The sequence below is a fragment of the Varroa jacobsoni genome, unplaced genomic scaffold (assembly GCF_002532875.2).
Source record: "Varroa jacobsoni isolate VJ856 unplaced genomic scaffold, vjacob_1.0 scaffold_1345, whole genome shotgun sequence".
NCBI classification, from domain to species: Eukaryota; Metazoa; Arthropoda; class Arachnida; order Mesostigmata; family Varroidae; genus Varroa; species Varroa jacobsoni.
Window position 1 is genome coordinate 1 of NW_019214247.1, and position 17,098 is coordinate 17,098.

General features: G+C 41.8%; 2 long non-coding RNA genes across 4 annotated transcripts in view; one reads left to right on the forward strand and one right to left on the reverse strand.

The window, feature by feature from the left end:
* Nucleotides 1-9: 9 nt before the first annotated feature.
* The window catches only part of LOC111269022 (uncharacterized), a 55,189-nt gene continuing 38,100 nt past the window's right edge, over nt 10-17,098 (forward strand). The window contains exon 1 of the long non-coding RNA XR_015314435.1: nt 10-197. This is a non-coding gene — a long non-coding RNA (uncharacterized LOC111269022). The remainder of the gene's footprint in view (nt 198-17,098) is intronic.
* On the reverse strand, nt 2,994-15,116 carry LOC111269021 (uncharacterized). 3 transcript variants are annotated; one of them, XR_002685511.2, is made up of 5 exons: nt 13,844-15,116; nt 13,532-13,596; nt 11,745-11,872; nt 10,666-11,344; nt 2,994-10,304 (listed from the first exon to the last, which is right to left on the reverse strand). It is a non-coding gene; the product is annotated as an uncharacterized LOC111269021 (long non-coding RNA). The 3 variants fall into 3 exon arrangements; XR_015314434.1 differs by having other exon boundaries at nt 10,666-11,360; XR_015314433.1 differs by having other exon boundaries at nt 10,666-11,872.

Genomic DNA, 17,098 nt, shown 5'->3' on the forward strand with positions numbered 1-17,098 from the left:
ATGCAAAAAAGAGCGAACAAGAAAAGGGGGCAAAAGCACAAACAAACATTAAGCAGAAGTGAAACAGCAGCGGCAATAGAAATGATTGGAATTTCAAATAATCAACGACCATAAGCAACAGGAAGTGACCAGGAATAACGACGATGGCGACTACAGCCATGAAGAAAATGAAGTGCCAAACGACGAAGGCAGAGAAGGTAGCAATGCGAGCAGCGTCAGTAGTGAAGCAGATAATAATAGTAGTAGTAGTAGTAGTAGTAACGTGTTTGTTTACTAAACCTTAGGGCGGTTGAAGTGGCCTCGGCCTGAAGAAACTCGGTGTACGGTTTGTTTCGTTTCTGGACCGATCCATTCTTCGAAATAACGTCTCGAACTCGAAATATCCAACTACTAAACTATAATAACTTTTGTTATTCGTTCATTCGACGATATAATGTCCTGCCTTAAATATTTAGCAGTTCCTCTTGCGTGTGTAAAACAACGCCGCCTACGTCTGACGCCATTTCTGGTCGTAAGGTTTTGAACTTGTTCATTTTTGATGCTTCCCAACTCGTCTCGCTATCGTTCTCACGAAAGCTTATTTGTCCCTCTCTCTTTTCTGGTTAGCTTGCCGCTGTTGTTCTTGTTGCTGCGGACATTGTTGTTGTTGTTGTTGTTGTTGTTGTAACGTGTTGTGGTGCGATAGGAGTTTGTGTTTGCGTCACACGACCAATCAGGACAGCAAGTGTCAATAGTATGTTATTGCTGGCTTCCAGAATCACAACGAATCAGCGTTGTAACGCGTCGACATGTGAACTTTTTTTTGTGTTTTCTGCCGCTGATGAGGATGGCGTTTATGCTAATAGGGTAAGCAGAATAGCTTCGAACAATGTTGATGTTTGACCGTGGATTGGTCGATGCGATGGATGAAAACGCGGAAATCAAACAAAGTCGCATCTAAGTTATGCTAAAGCAGAAAAAAGAGTGAGACTACCGCGGCTACGCGAGGGACAGACAGAACGGATGGGAGGCGCTCAAGCGGCTGGGATCCTTGTTTATATATAGTCGTTGAGTTGAAACAATAATCATTGGCTTGGATGGTCTGACGTGGGCATTGGTGTCGCCGTGGCGAGAGTCGTCTTCCCTGGTCACTCTATCTGGACACATAACGTCCGCCGACAGCGGTTCAGCGCGGTAGACTCGTTTCAACCTGAATGTATAGCCCACGTCTCGATATGAATGTTTAAAGATGTGGTAAGCAGACGTAGCGACCAACTGCAGGCGCGGTGTACGTCTCTGTGCGTATGGCATCTCTGTTACGAGTAACCGCTGAAATCGGCTTCAGCTAATTCAACAACAGCCGTACCCATTGCAAATACGATAACGACAGTACAGAAACTTAGTTAGATCCAATGCTTTTATCAACCTTTGTTTGAACAACGGTTACCTACTACGTAGGCATAAATTGTAGATTTTGGACCCTTATTGATTATATAACCTGGTGAAATTAATGAATGTTATGATAGTAACAGTATCATCAGTTTTATTTGAATAAAATAGAATCTATAAAATACATTGCTTGTGGAACGTACCGTAACGTGTAAAAGCAAAGGGTTAAACCGAGGGACGAAGGCCTGATTACGCAGCTCAAATTAAACAGTAGTGGACGACCTGCACACACAACCACGTGATCGAAGGCCGTTTGCTGCCTTCACTGATCTTTGCCCGTATAAGCGCATCCGGCGGCCTACCCTCACTGTATGAGTACAATTAGGTCAGTCCGGAATAGGTTGACCTAGGTGGTAAATTGAACGTCCGTTTAAAACTGACGTAATAGAACAGTTCAGCCAGTGTAGAACACGCTGCACGCCTTCATCATTCCTCAAACTGACACCTGCAGACGTGTCATTTAGCGTCTAAGGGCCTTGGCTGTACTTAAAATTGTGCCTAAAATGTTCGTTTTGTATTTAAGGTTACATTAGTGAGGAAAGCGAACGGAAGGTAAAACGTAGATTCATGCATTTTGTATGTTGTTATGTTGAGGAAATCACAATGGCTTAAATTTAAAGTGTTACCTCATGACTGAATTGCTAAGAGTTTCCCTATGTGATAATCAAGCAATCGTCCGTGGCGCATAAAAGGACAGAACGAAACCAGGCGCACCCAAATATATGAATGAGTATTATACGCGCCGCCTTTGTTTCAATGTATGAAACAGTTTTCATTGAGCACGGCGAAGATTTCCTGGACATTTCATTGACTCATATAGGGCAAGCTCAGTTGTGCCGTCTGCATATGAAGCGAATCCACATGGTGTCTCTTGTGAGCCGATTCTCAATGGGGGCTTGGAAAGACAACCGGTCGGCGACCTTGTATTTCACAAATCTTTACAAAGACTACTACAGCGCAACGATACCACTATTTAACTTGCTGCTCGTTCTGCTGCCTTCTAATACTACTCCGCGTGAGGGAGATTACCAGCGTCGCGCATATCTCAGTTCATATTCTGGTATAATGTTTATATCTACTATATATATATATAAAAAGCTCTGTATGAATAGTCGCCTCCTTTGTCGTTCAAGCATCCACTGACCAGTGGAGCGGTCGGAGTCGCAGTTTTAGACATTTTGTAGCATTTCGTTTGTTTCGGCTTCCCAGCCCGCTATGGCCAACTAACTAGCCATTCAGCTAACCGACGGATCGTCCGCCCCCCGCCGCACAAACTGCTACTGTCACTGGTGATGCTCAGACGATAGCGTAACCGCAGTCCATTTCAGGATCTCGTTTTGGGCTATGATCTTAGCAAATCTTTCAATCTATATCGTCTGCTTATCAGATGGCCTTTTTCACGCTGGCCAACAGCGCGCCACGCAAACGAATGTTTCATTTGGCACACAATGCCCAATTTAGAATAGTTCCGAATGCGTTGAGTGACACTCTCTTGTCACCCACGAGCTGCTGCCATTCGATGGTAATAGGCACTCAGTAGTAATTTCCGCCGGCGGGTAAAGGCGTGTCGGTGACCACAAGCACACCTTACGATTCCGTCTATCAGCCGAGTGATTTGGATCTGAGTAGACGTAGCTGTTCCGCATTATAGTCACGTGAGCAAACTTTTTCATTGGACGACAAAACGTTGGCGATGTCTAAACAGGTTTCAGCTGTTTGTTACGAGAAGCGTGTCCACGTTGTTCGTATCGTACCAGCGTGCTTAATGGCAGTAGCTTGCGTACCAAATACTTAATCAAACGCCTGGGAGTGGCCTATACATAGTGATAGTCGCATGATGTAGCTTTTGGTCTGCGGCAAGATACCGGCTGGTTATCCGTTACCGTGAAAAAATATCGTGCGTGATATTGCTACTAAAACTAAATGATAGACGAATAGGGGGATTAGCGTCAGTTCATGTGGCATTTAGAGCGTACGTTTACTCGATTTAAATTGGCCACCGAAGCTATACCAGCGTGGTTTGACCAGACTGAGTTTGTTGCGGATGCCGGAACTGACATGGTGAGGTATCCAGCAATGTATATATACAACATAAAAACGTATTTATTTAACAAGTAAGTCTTTAATGCTACGCACGATGCGCACCAAATTGCCGGTCAGGTCTCTGTACCTCCGTCTCATTTACGCTCATATCGACCACAGCGTTAGGGCAAAGCAGGGAGTAATCCAGCCAATGGCACAATAGATGCGCAAAACAACGGGGTAGAAATACAGAAGTTATAGTTTATACGACAATACCGACTGCTGTCCCATTGATGAGAGATTATTTAAACAGCGGATTATTTTCACTTACAAAAGAAAAAGATCGGCGGAGCGCTGACTACACATAAACAATATGTACGCTATGCACAAAGGCCAGCTGCCACAAGTTATGGCACGATTACTATTTCAAAAAGCGTGTTAGGACGTTAGCCCTGGACGATTCTGTACTGTTTTGAGTCTTATGCCCTGCGCTGTTGGTGATGATTCTGACGCAGGCCAATATGTCACTCTGCCTAGGTACTATTCGAGTTGCGGAGGAAGAGAATGCGACAGATGAAGGAATTTAGTGCGTGTAGAAGAAGTAGCTTATTTATTAGCTACTTGGGAAATTTGTTGGGACGTTCGTACACTATAGGCAAATAACCATATCAAACTTGTTGCCTGGCAAATGCGGACTTCCATTAATGTATAGGAAATCAGGTAAACACTATGTTATCGATCAGGACCAAAGTGCTAGCAAAGAATAGCTCTTAACTGGGAACTGTGGAGTGTTTAGATTAGCTGCCGAGGTAGTCGTATGCCAGGTATATCGTATTTACGGATCAAAATGTTCTCTAAGTATCAACATCTGCCTTTATCCGACGACAACAGCGACGACGAAGTTGCCTTTGCCCATGAAATGAATCCCAAATTATGTTTTCGAATGGAGCTATTCGGCGGAAGATATGACCTATCAGCAACGCATTAGCCAATCTTAAGTCGTCATGTGCCTAAGTGACAAGTTTATATTCGCGCGCGATATACATCAATGGAGGCAAATCCATGCCAGCCAGAACAGAACTGGGGCTTCCACATATAAACACGTACATATGGAATGAATTATCAGGTGCTGAAGGTTAGACATATTATGTAGGAGTTTAGATGGTGTCAGTAAGAAAAGTCGATAGAAAATACATTGGAGAGTTTGAGTCTTACCTTAAAAAGCCAATGATCCAATCCAATATCGATCTACATTTAAACTTTCCATGTGATAGAGCAACGAAACAAGAAGCTAGACCCCCGTCTCCTAAATTATGATTCAGCAAAGCAAACGGTTTTGCGGGTATTTCTGCTTATCCGATAAGGTACGTGTTTGCTGTTTATTAGCTTACTCATGACATAAGCTGAGGTGGATTGGCCTTTCTTTTGTTTGTCTTTGGCATTTCTTTTGTTTAATCGTACCTGTCGTACATAATTTACTAGTGCAAATATAGCAACAGACAGTCGTTGGTCAGGCTTTCTCGGTCCACAACATATCATATATGCCTTACACACATGTTACCGTAATCCTACTTCAAGCTGAAGTAATTTTTATGCATATCCGGCTAGCAGTAAGCGTTTTCGAGATTTATAAAAGAAAGCATATTTGGGAATAGGCAAACGATGTTCTATATCTCAGGGAAAAGTGTGCTTAAACATGAGTCAAAACTACAAAGTAAGTTCAAAGTTTGAGTATTTTAAGGTATATGCGATTCTAGACCTGCAAGTGTGTCAAAAGGTTCTCAAATGTTGCCGCTGTTGATCAAAAAAAGGGTCGCTCACTCTCGACAACACTCCAAGTACAGTATCTTTGTAACGGCTTCTTGCCGGTTTTCTAACAACCATTTAGTTCGAAAGTAGATGAAAGCGACCGATCCCACATACTAGAACACAGAGTGGCCACAGCAGACATCGTATTGATTTCATGCAGAAAGCTAGTCAAAATAGCTTGTCGTCAAGAAGGCACAACAGCGTAGAAAGTCGTCGGCAAGCGATGCGGTAACAGTTACCGTAGCTAAAAGTATCAGGACCATTTGCGAATCACACCAGGCCACCTATTGAGTACAAGGCAAATTCAACACGTTCTGCAAAAGGCTGCGCAGATTAAAAATAGCATTTTGCTAGAATGAATGGTTTACTATTGGTCCTGGCTGATAGCATAGCACAGTGCTGTCCGTTCGTAACTATCTATGTAGAAGATAACGATATTCAACTATATAGTTGAACCAACGCACTTTTATGGCTTCGGCTGAATAGGGTTATTGCAGCTGCTGGTTCGAAGACGAGACTAATTGTTCTTTCGACCAGTATCAATGTTTACGGCTAGCCCGAGTAATTATAATCACATCGTAACGTACGGCCTAAATATGGACGGCTTGTCCTGCAACGAACGCTGTTGCACCTTTAGCCACTGTGAAGCCTTAGACAAAACATTGCGCCTTGCCATGTAGCCAGCTTGTTTCAGCAGGAGTTGCTATTCATCGACGCTTGCAATGTATCGCGTTGTACAGTTATGCGAACAACGTTAGTGGTCAACGCTGGGGCAGAAACACCCGTCTCTTCTGTAGTACATGGATGCCAAAAAAAAAAAGCCGAAAGCGAATGCTACCGACGTCACAACTGTGCTAAATTGTCTCTCTAAATGTTTTACGCCTGGAAACGTTTCATTTATGTTCCCACGTAGATCCCTTGCAGGAAACCTCTTTTAAACGCTATTTTTTCTGGATCACCTGTCTTCATTGTACTAGTAATCCATCACGAGTGCAGTTGCGGATCGAAAGCTTCAACCTATCTTAAAGTAGATCGGGGCTGTGGAAGTAATTATGTTTAGCCAAGGTCTTTGTTGCTGGTAATGGTAGAACGGCGAAAAGACTTGGCCGAGCAGTAGCGCCAGACGCGTTATAGGGTCTCCAGAAAACCTACTACACAAAGCGGCAGTCGGTAGAAGTAATATTTATTAATGAATTACCCACTCTATTTGGGCGTTGCTCGTAATAATGAAATGCGACTGCTCGGAACAAACTCCTCCACGGTAGTTCCATCTCGAGAGTCTGGGGCAGACCAGATCTAAAGCTGCATTGTCTGGCCTAAATCCTCTAAGCGCTGACATGTTTGCTTCGAATAAAGGGCATGGGAAACTCTTAGCGCGTTAGTGCCTTTCGACTCGTCATATTGTCATCGGCTATCACATTGGTCAAAATTATAAGATAGTTAGGATAGAATTAAAAACATTTTTTTTCGAAAAGGTAACTTTATATTTAGGACAATGCCTTCTTCATTGTCACCTTTAGCTATTTCGAGTTCAACGTTGCCAGTACTGTTTTCCTGTAAAATAGGACAAGGCGTTCTTCTGATCGGAATTGTCAAACTCTACCGCTTTGCAATTTTTTAGAAACAGCACATAATAACAAATTATATGGTGGTACTCACCGGCTTGAATCGAGTAAACACAGAAAAAACGATGCTTGAAACCGTATAGCTATCGGTAATATTAACATTATGTTACACAGTTCAATTACACGAATATCATTTTCAACAATCCTCTTGTACAATGGATCAATTTTTTTTGTTTGGCAGTAAAATTTTGGAACCCATTGTTTATATACGATCTTCTATTGCTGTTCAGTTGTACATGCCGGGTACAGATCGCGAGGTATTACTTCTAACTCGTGGGCGTCTTTGCTGTCGTTCCGGAAGCGTGCACATTTACCATCTACCTAGTACAAATACATAAATACCTCTAAAATCACAACAGAAGCAAAAAAAGCAAAAAATAGAACTTGTATGAATTATGCAGCACGTACGTACAAGGCCCCAAAATAACCTACTCAAGGGAACAGCTTATGTAATCCCAATTTTACGCTGGATATATCTAGACGAGACTACTGGCTATGATACCAAAATACTTAAAATTAAATAACAAACAATATCATTCATTGAAGCAAAAAAGATGTCGAAGCGTTTACTACCAGCGCTAAGAAATCTATCAGGTGAGACGAATCATGCAGCGGGATAGACCATGAGTAAGATACATAGCCCAAAACAGGAGAGAAATCTAACTCTATAGCTGGATACGCCTTGCATTAGTTTATAAATTATACTTTTACACCTTGTTTCGTTAATAAATGCGAAAAATTTAATCCATAACTGCTCTGTATGCTGCTCAATACATTACTACGTATTAGGTGGCGAAACTTTTGCTACTTAATCATAGAAAAGCATCGAAATTACGCTACGTAACTACAGCTAACTACGCTCATGAGTCAAAATGTCCCTCTTTATCTCCCTAGCTAGTAGAGTACCAAAGCACTAGACCAACCTATTTTTGTTGTTGTTGCCAATGCAACCTGTGTTGGTGAATTCCCGCTAAACTTTGAACTGGCAAGTCTCTCAAAAAACATTAATCAACAGCCTGAAGAGGACCTTTACCGGCTCACGTTGTAAGCCGAGATCACGACGGAAGGCCTTTTCTCGCTGTCGGTCACATGCTGGCTGTGGGCTGGTGCCTACATTTTTTAGAATAGCTTTTTTCCTTGTTCGGGTACGTGTGCAAAAAACACCCGGTAGGGATTCTGTTTTTTTGTTCGCCCACTCCCTCCTTTCTCTTCTTTTCTATGGTGCGGCAACCTGGAGAAGATGGCCACGTTCTGTCTTGCGCATACAGATAGGCGCGCAACATGTGAATACACATTCGCTGCTTAGGAATACACGGCTTGTGAAATATTTATCTGGGCCTTCGAAAAATAGATGGAGTTTTGGATCAGCCACAGAAAAAACGAGAAAGACGCCAGCGTATATGGTCGTGAATTTTCAAGCCATGCAATCAACTGTGTTGCTGGGCCGTCGACTTGTAGGTTGACTTCGTTGGTCGATCGAACCGTCGCAGCAACGAGCGCTTGCATCATTTTTTCTCGAGGAAGAGAAATAGTCCAAGGAATCCAGACGAGAGGAACAGAATCAGTAGTACGCTGCCTGCCTGCCTGCCAACGTTATCAGTAAGGCAACAGGCAGACCGTGCTACTATTGGACGAGAAAAACCTACTAAAAAATGCGAGTGATCAATAAACGATAACGACAGACTGGAGCGGTAGGCCAACCTCTACAACGAATCCAAAGTTCCCAAGTTGCATTGGACGATAAGTTACAGAAGTTCGATTTCGGCCTCTAATGCAGTCCTAGTTCTGACGCAACTGCTAGCGATGGCAGCGTACAAGGAAATGATCAACGTCGTGCAATGGCAGCGAAAGTGAACTAATTACTAATGTATAATTAAGCTTAGTAACATGGTTGGTTTTTGCAAGAAACGCTTATCTGACTTATGTGTGAATGTAGCGACCTCGAACACGAGGAAATATAGTAGCACTATGAGAACATTGATGCACCGATGTACGAAGGGTATGTACACCTCTGAATTCCTCTGCTGATGAAATCATTTAGAACTGGATGTCCTATGTGCGCACGGGGATCGTCGACTTATGAAGCTTTTGCTTTGTAAAACATTCAAATAGCTAATACGAAATGTCGTTGATGGGTAAGAAAATGCTAACACGAGGCGAGGTAAAAGCAACTTTAGATTCCACAGAAATTTTGTGTCTTCCATTTGAAATTGGTCTTTTAATTAAAAAAAAGTATGCCTAGTCTAGGATTCATCTGGCGCTTGGAGCCTACACTATCGTTATTATGTGAAGGCTTAAGAAAAAAAGGCAGGAACCGAAAAAACTTAACAATGGTTCGCCAAAGTGAGCAAGGCATACATCGAAGTTTTAGGTCAACCCTAAATCTTATAAATACAGCCATAGAAAGACAAGCTCGTTTTTATAGTAGACCTGACACGAAAACTGAATAGGAACGGATACAGGTAGTTAAGAGCCGATGCCGCACGGAAGAGCCTATCGGTAAGTAGTAAAGGTCATCTGGGTAGAGAGGTGCTCGGCGGCTTTCGGAACAAGTTGACAACAAAGGTCGACCAAAAGATCAAACGATGATATATTTTTGGCTGTTGGTAGAAAAATTGCGTGTTATCCGCTAGCGCGTTGTAGATAGCATTTACAGGGCAGCTGTCGTCGCAGAGGTACAAATATCAAACTAAAAAAAAGACGCCATTACAGCAGTAGCAGAAGAGACGGATGGCAAACACGGAGTGGCTACCCAGGGACTAGAACTAAGTGAACGTTGCCGCCTGGCGCTGGTAAACCAAAATAGCTAAACTGAGAACAACTCACGTGTGTAACTAACCGAAACGCGAAAAACGTTTCACCCTATACCGTAAAGGTACAATGAGATTTTTAACTACGAGCACAAGCTATCTGTATGTATCGATATCTAGAAATAGAATTGCGTCGTCATTGATACGAAAATGGTTCTTGTTTACTAATTTCGAGTAGTATAAAATGAAAATTAATTTATACGGCGGCACTGGACGTATAAACCTGTCTAATCTCGCCGATAGACAGCCGTACAGAGCCACCAAGCGAAGGAAGTATAAGGAAGATTAAAAAAAAAAAAAGTACAACAACGTTTTACAAGCAATCCAAAGACACTTTTATTGGCTATATCTAACTCTTGAACGTTAACTGTAACAGTGTGTGCTTTTGGAAAAAAAAGATATAGCAATAATTACTCTAGTACGTTCATAGCATACTTTTTAATGCATTGACTAATGTGGTGAACGGAAGTTAACTTAGCACATTGGAAAAACTTTAGTAAGCCAGGGGTCTGCAAGCGTCGCGTCTGCCTGCAATCATTTTTCAAATCTTCTTAATGATGTGTCAAACCGAATCTTTCTTAAAGAACCAACGAACGCCATCAAGCAGCTCCTGTAATCATATTAAAGGCCAGGGCGCAAATGGCCAAACTGAATGGTTCGAAAAGGACCAATTTTGGAAGCAAAAAAACAAGTAGGCGCAGATTGAGGAGCCAGTACGCATACGCTAAGTACAGTTCTAAGGGGCAAATATAACATATAAATCGTAAACGTAATGTATTAGTTAGACGATCTTATTTTTTCGTAGCGTTCTATTTGTGGCAAACATATTTGTGTATACCGTCTGTCCTAACCATTTGTAACTATCGTGCATGCGCGAGTTAAAAACGTTAACTCTATTTGAAATTCGCTCAAGCTAAATGCATTACTATAGGAAAGTATATTTAAAAGTCTCAATGAGAAGCTCTACTTACTTTACGTCACGGTCACAAGCAGATCAGGCGACATTAGTTAAACTAACAGTTCTCTATAACTGTTCCAACGCAGATGCCCATGAGTGGTAATTTCGTAATGAATCTGTAATATTTCGCAGCGTTCTTTATGCGCGTCTGTTGGTAGGGTCAGCTATGGTCCCACCAACAGACAAACAATTTGAAACGTAGCAACAACGCTTTGGTGAGGTCATCAAGCACGAAGCCAGTCAGCGCCAGCAGAGGCGACAGGGCAATCGAAATAGCCAAAGTAATGAAGTGAAATTAATATTGATCGGATTATTGAAATTTTATGCTGAGAAAAGGCAGAAAAAAGCTTTAGTCTTCCTGGGCTACAGGCTGAATACGATCTGTCACTTCCCCTGCCCAGTTTCCCAAATTTGTTCAAGTGAAGGCATCGAAGGCGGTTGGTGCCTTCTTCTGTCCGAATCATCACGAGTGCTGCGCTGTTCGTACGCAATCCAAGACACTGTAGCCTCGCGACTAGTGTTCAAGCACGTTCCGCAATGCCAGTCGCTGTTAATAATGATAGGGCACCTCAGCAGGTTTTTCCCTGGGATTTAGTTGAAGGAAGTGCACGACGGGACGACGATAACACACTGCTCCTTATCGTGGTAAATATTCGGAGCGAAGCACTTCGGTGACGACCAGGCTGAAGGCCCTGTAACGGAGGAGCGCTGAAATGATCACTTAGGGTGTTCAATTCATCTGTCAAGACACAACACATAACCGATCAAAAATGGATAGTCTAATAGGAGTCTGTGCATAGGGAAAGTGGATTCGAAGTTAGGCTAACAACCGAAGCAGCAGCAGCAGCACCTGTACTAATTTATTTGTTTAGAAGAGGCCTATATTTTTGTACCTGTACGACCTATGTACTGCCCGACTTAGGCCGTGCTTCCGCGTCTCCGTCCCCGGGAATATAGGTATACCACGCTCCCAATCAAATTTTAATACTGCCATGCAGAAAATTTACATATTTTTGACAAGATTTCGACGAATGATTATGTCGTTGAATTAGCTATAGTCCAGTTCTTACCACTGGCTAGCATACGTTTTACCTTTTTCCGTTATTGTAAGTTAGATATTGAACGACAGAAAATTTCCTCTGCCAGCGGACAAGGGCAAGCATACATTACAAAGCCCGTCGTTGCACCTGCACCAGTGACCCTTAACCGATCGATGGTAACTGGAGGAAAAAACAGACAGAATTGAGGAGGACAAATTTTACTTTGGCTATGATAAAACCGCCAACGCCAAACGCGATAGCTGAGTCAACTAATCGTCTCCAAAGAAAGCGTTATTCCACAACGGAGCAGTTAGCTCTATGACCCTATGTGTCGAGGTCTCCAAAAAAGCATTAACGCATAATGGTGCGTATGTACGACACGCTTTTACTCTTGGTAGGTCTTTAATGAAATCATTTTGTTACGGTTAAACCTTTTGCCGGCACGGCGCCAATAATGAACGCGTCTAATGCTCAATAAGCTAAGCCGTCGAGATTCTTATAGACTAATTAGGACATGTCCTATTAGCTTGGCTTCCGTCATTGACAAGGGATGACGTTGGAACTACGTCGCATGTTGCCAGCACAGAGTTATGCTAGTTGGCAGGTAATGTCCAATGGTTTACTGTACTAAGAATAATGTAAAAAAGACCTGTGCAAATAAGACGTGACGCTCACTGATGTGGTTTTGTTAAACCCCGAAGCAAAGGAAAACAACACGTAATTAGATTTGTTCACGGCGTGTTGCAGATAAACGCTGATAAATACGTCTCGTTCGGCATCAGCGAGAATGCTCTTACATATAGCATGCAACTTTAGCTGTTGATTCTGTCCATACGGCCTGATCGTAGGCCTGGTATTCGTATGACAATGTTTCTACCTTTCACTCATGTTGGTAAAAAACTTACTCTTGGAAAACAAAAATGTTGGAATGCTATCTTGTACAATATTTTTCTTCTATTTTATAGAGTAATTGTCTTTATTTCGAAGACTGTCAGAGACTCTAGGCTGATCATGATTTGTTGTTTACTACTTAGTGAAGATCAAATTGTTAATCACCCATAAAGCCTAGTATTGGAAAGAAGTCAAGTGACATAGTTTTTAATTCTTCAATTCCTAAGACGCTTAGTATAATATATTCATTTTTTTTTTTATTGTCACAGCTCATTCAGTTCTGGCAATGATCATAAACTCCCCAATATTTCAATTAGAAGTGAAAAATCGACCCCCTTTGTTGCTGCGGCTCCCGGTTGTCTTGCTTGTTGCCCCGGTTGTGTGGGGCGGACCCCGAAAGCAAACGAAACTCCATTTGCTTGCAGTTGTATTGTGGGGTGTTACGCCCGATAATATGACGCAAGATGCGTAAGCGAACATCAGAAATAGATAAGAGCGAAAATAAATAGATAGACTAATAAATACCCAGAGATTAACATAGTGAATTGCTGAGACACTGTGGGGTTTGCAACAGAGCAAAAACACCAACTACAGCGACGTACGAAAATTTACGATTTCTGCTAATACGCATTAGTTATCACCTCGATCATTCTATGACGGCTCGCCTCATAGCACTGATGACAAAACCAATAAACGAGTCGTTTGTTCTCGTACCGATATTCATAATCCCCGCTCTCGTGGTATTATTACATAGCATGTGTCTTCAGAGAAGAGAGGTTGAAAAAATCACTTAAAATCAGTAAATCCGACATACTGATCGATCTAATTGTCGTAATCGATACGATGCAGACAAAATGATCTAGATTACCCGATGATCGTTTAGTATGCTGCAACGCAGGACTAATCACGATAATAATAGCGAAAGGCATAATGCATACACGTACGTACCTCGGACAGCTGGAATCCTCCTCTGGCTCCATAATACCCTTAGTATGCAAAAATTATCATATTCTCTATAAACAAAAGAAAAAGAAAAAAGCATCGTATTGTGACGACAAACAGAAGACGCGAGGTGAAATAAAAAAAAAAAGTCATTGCAGGAGATTTGAAACACACAAATATATTAGTGTCAGACGACTCAAGATCGAATGGATTGGAAGTACAAAAAAGGCAATGGAGACATAGATTCGACTGTCTACTGCCTCGTGTCCAACAATAGATAAATATTTGCCGAGAAATGAAGTTATCTTTGAAACTTACCGAGACAAGTAGTCAATAAGATTTGTGTTGTCAGCTCCGCATAAACCCCTTCGTTGGAAAAAATATAGTGTGGAAATATTTTTTAAACTGAATAATGTACTTATTCGCTAACTCACGAAACCCTGGCTTTTTATGATCTTACTGCTTTCAGTTTCTGGACGTCTGGTTTTTTGCTTAGGTATACCGTCTCAAAGTGCAAAGGGTACTAGCCAGAAGCTCTGGGAAGGCTCAACTTTCATGGCTCGTAATGGCGAGAAGGAGTCGAATTGCTTTGAGATACTTAAAGTAAGCGATCTGCGATCTCATGGCCAACATCTCTATCGCGCTCTTTTAAAGACGGATTAGCGAAAAGCGTCGCATAGCATTGACTTACTAGGAAGGCAATAGGATGCGGTACGTATAGCAGAGATTTCGAATTGAATTGATATCATTGTCCTTACTAACGCGCGTATTGAGCAGGTCCTCGAGGATAGGACATCTAGACTTAACCCTGAAGAATGAGTTCATTAAGATATGGCGACGCTGCTACACGGCGCACATTAAATATCATGCTATCTATGTAATGAAGCTAAGAATTGATGTTCTCAAATAGAGAAAGTTGACCCTTAGCTCTGCCATGGCAATCAAATGTTTGAGAAATACAAATCGGCTATCTAACTGAAAACCTCAATTATGCTTGCAAAGTAGCACGAATATCTCCCGTGCCACCGTATAGAATACACTAGAAGAAGCTTTGTGGGGTGTATCCTCGTTCAATGAAGAATGCTGTACAAATACAGTTCTTAATGAATCGTGAGAGCAGGCTTGAAGTTAGCTTGCCTTGTACAAAACATTTATACCTGCTACTATGTATTGATTACTACTTAATTTCCCAACTTTATCATTTTCTCTATTTCTGGGGACGACATCTATTGTGCCCTTGTGTCGACCGGGGCGTTAACGTTGGGCTGAGCTCGCGAGTGACCGGCGCGTGCGCCTTATAAAGGATTACGGACAAATATGCACAATTAAATTCACATCGTTGCTCACGCAGAGTGTGGAGTTGTAATTACTCCCGTGTTTGTTTCAGGACACGGCTACAGGTGAATCTTTCGAAAGCTAGACTAGACTACTGTTGAGCGTCCTACCGCACGCCCGACAGCGACAGTCGTACCTCCATATACGTACAGATTGTTATACTGACGTAGTGCGTTGTCATTGTTCCTGTCAATGTCGACGTTGTTACCCATCAGCATTGGGACGTAGACAAGGAACAGATACTTGGCAATGCATAACAGCTGTGCTACAAATGCGATGAAAATCTATTTTTCGTAAGCCCACAGCGAAGTTATCCACGACCATTTACAAGTCTACTGCTATTAAGTGGGTATACGTACCTGCCCCACGTCAGCGCTGTTGTTAATAGATGTTTTTGATGCTGCCGCACGACTCGTTTTTTACCATGGGGAATTTTTTTTTTGCTAACAAGCTTGAAAATAGCTTTCACATATATATATATAACCTTTTCCTGTGCAACTTTTCAACACTCCATTTGAAGCGTCTTGTTCTGACTATCAGGACTCGCACAGGCCCAAAAGATTAAATTTTAAGATATAAGTTTTTCCCTAGCGAAAGTTAAGCTAATACAAGATGGCTTGAAGCATCACATGCGTAACAAGGACGCGAAGATCCGCTTAAATGAAGCACGTAAGCCACCTCTTATCTATGGACCTGTTTAAAACCATAGCGTGGGAATCTACACAAACGACCTTTAAAGATTACTTATACGCGTCTTTTATCCTTAACATATCTCCGAAATGGACGTTAGTTATTAACATCAAGCCTGCTACGTATATAAATATATTATCGATTATAGTGTTGTTGTGCGTTGCTTCGCTTAACGTAATCCGTTTTTCTTCCTGGAAAGGATTGCGATTAGGGCTAAAAAAGCCGATGCTTTATAATCGTTTGCTGTTAAGTTGAGCAGCTCAAAGACGATGATTCGTTCACTATAGTCCTCCATAAAGTTTTACGGCGCTGTGTGAAGTCGGCCTTTAAACGGTCCAAGAAGTTTTTTACGAGTCGCACTTTGTTCGAGAAAAAAGAAGAACCGGTAATAGTGCGTACGCCGTCCTCCAAAATCAACTTTACTGCACTGAAGTCTGTACGACTACCGTAGCGGTGCACGATTCGCGTATAGTTAATTATCCATGATCATTTCCCATTTGTGATCGTGACTATCCGCAGTATCTATCGACAACGCTATTTTGTCCGTGATAATACGCGTGATGCCATTGAAGTCCTCAAAGTTTCCTTCAAAAGCAACTATATGCGACACGCTAATTTTTGCTGAATGATTTGTGGTCGTACACACATATACGCATTCCTACTAACCTCTGCTGTGCTCCTAAGCCACTTAAATATTTTGATTTCCCCGTTCACAGTTCGTGTCGACAGCACCCAGCGTCATTTGTACCCAAACCCGCTGGCCTATATAGCCAGCCCTCCTGGTGGTCATGTTATACAGCTCAGTGCAATGATTCCTATAAAAAGTAACTTGTTTTTAGTTTGCCTCTGCAAATGTAACTTTAGTACAGACGAAACTCCAGGAGTGAAACCTCGTCGGTCGATTTTTTAACAATGTTTCGATAAGATGGAAGAGAAAATTAGCTATTCCATATAGCTTCACCTTTTGAAGCGTGGTTAAAAGAAGTCGGATTATGCGAGTTGCACTAGATCTCTAGTCCGTAAGCATCTGAAATTTATTCATACTAAAATTAAAAAAAAAAATTAAAAACCAATGTGTCTCTGTTTATTTTCAAACGTTTATAGAACCCTATATTCCCATAGGTTTCCTAGATTAGCTTAGGAAACAAATAAAAATGCCCATATACGGTGACACCGTACCCAATGAAATTGAATAGAACACGTAATAGCTTACGGGAAGCGAATGTCTAGACATTATAAAATGGTCGCAAAGATAGAACTAGAACTATTTTAGAAAGTTATTATTTTACCCGTAAGTAAATCCACTAATGATGCTGGTACTTTTCCAGTTTACTGAGGTCATATGAGATTATAGATTGGACAGAGTTAAAGGAAAATGATAAATTTGCGCTCGGGCATCCGCTCTACAAAAGTCTGTCTATCTATATCTAGAGCCAATATGATTTGCAGCGAATCAATTGCACGGTTGTATCAAGCATTGCATATTACAGATGGAGTAAAGGTAGAAGACCAGCATTCGTTTTGGTTGTAAGCCCCCACTTGTTAGCC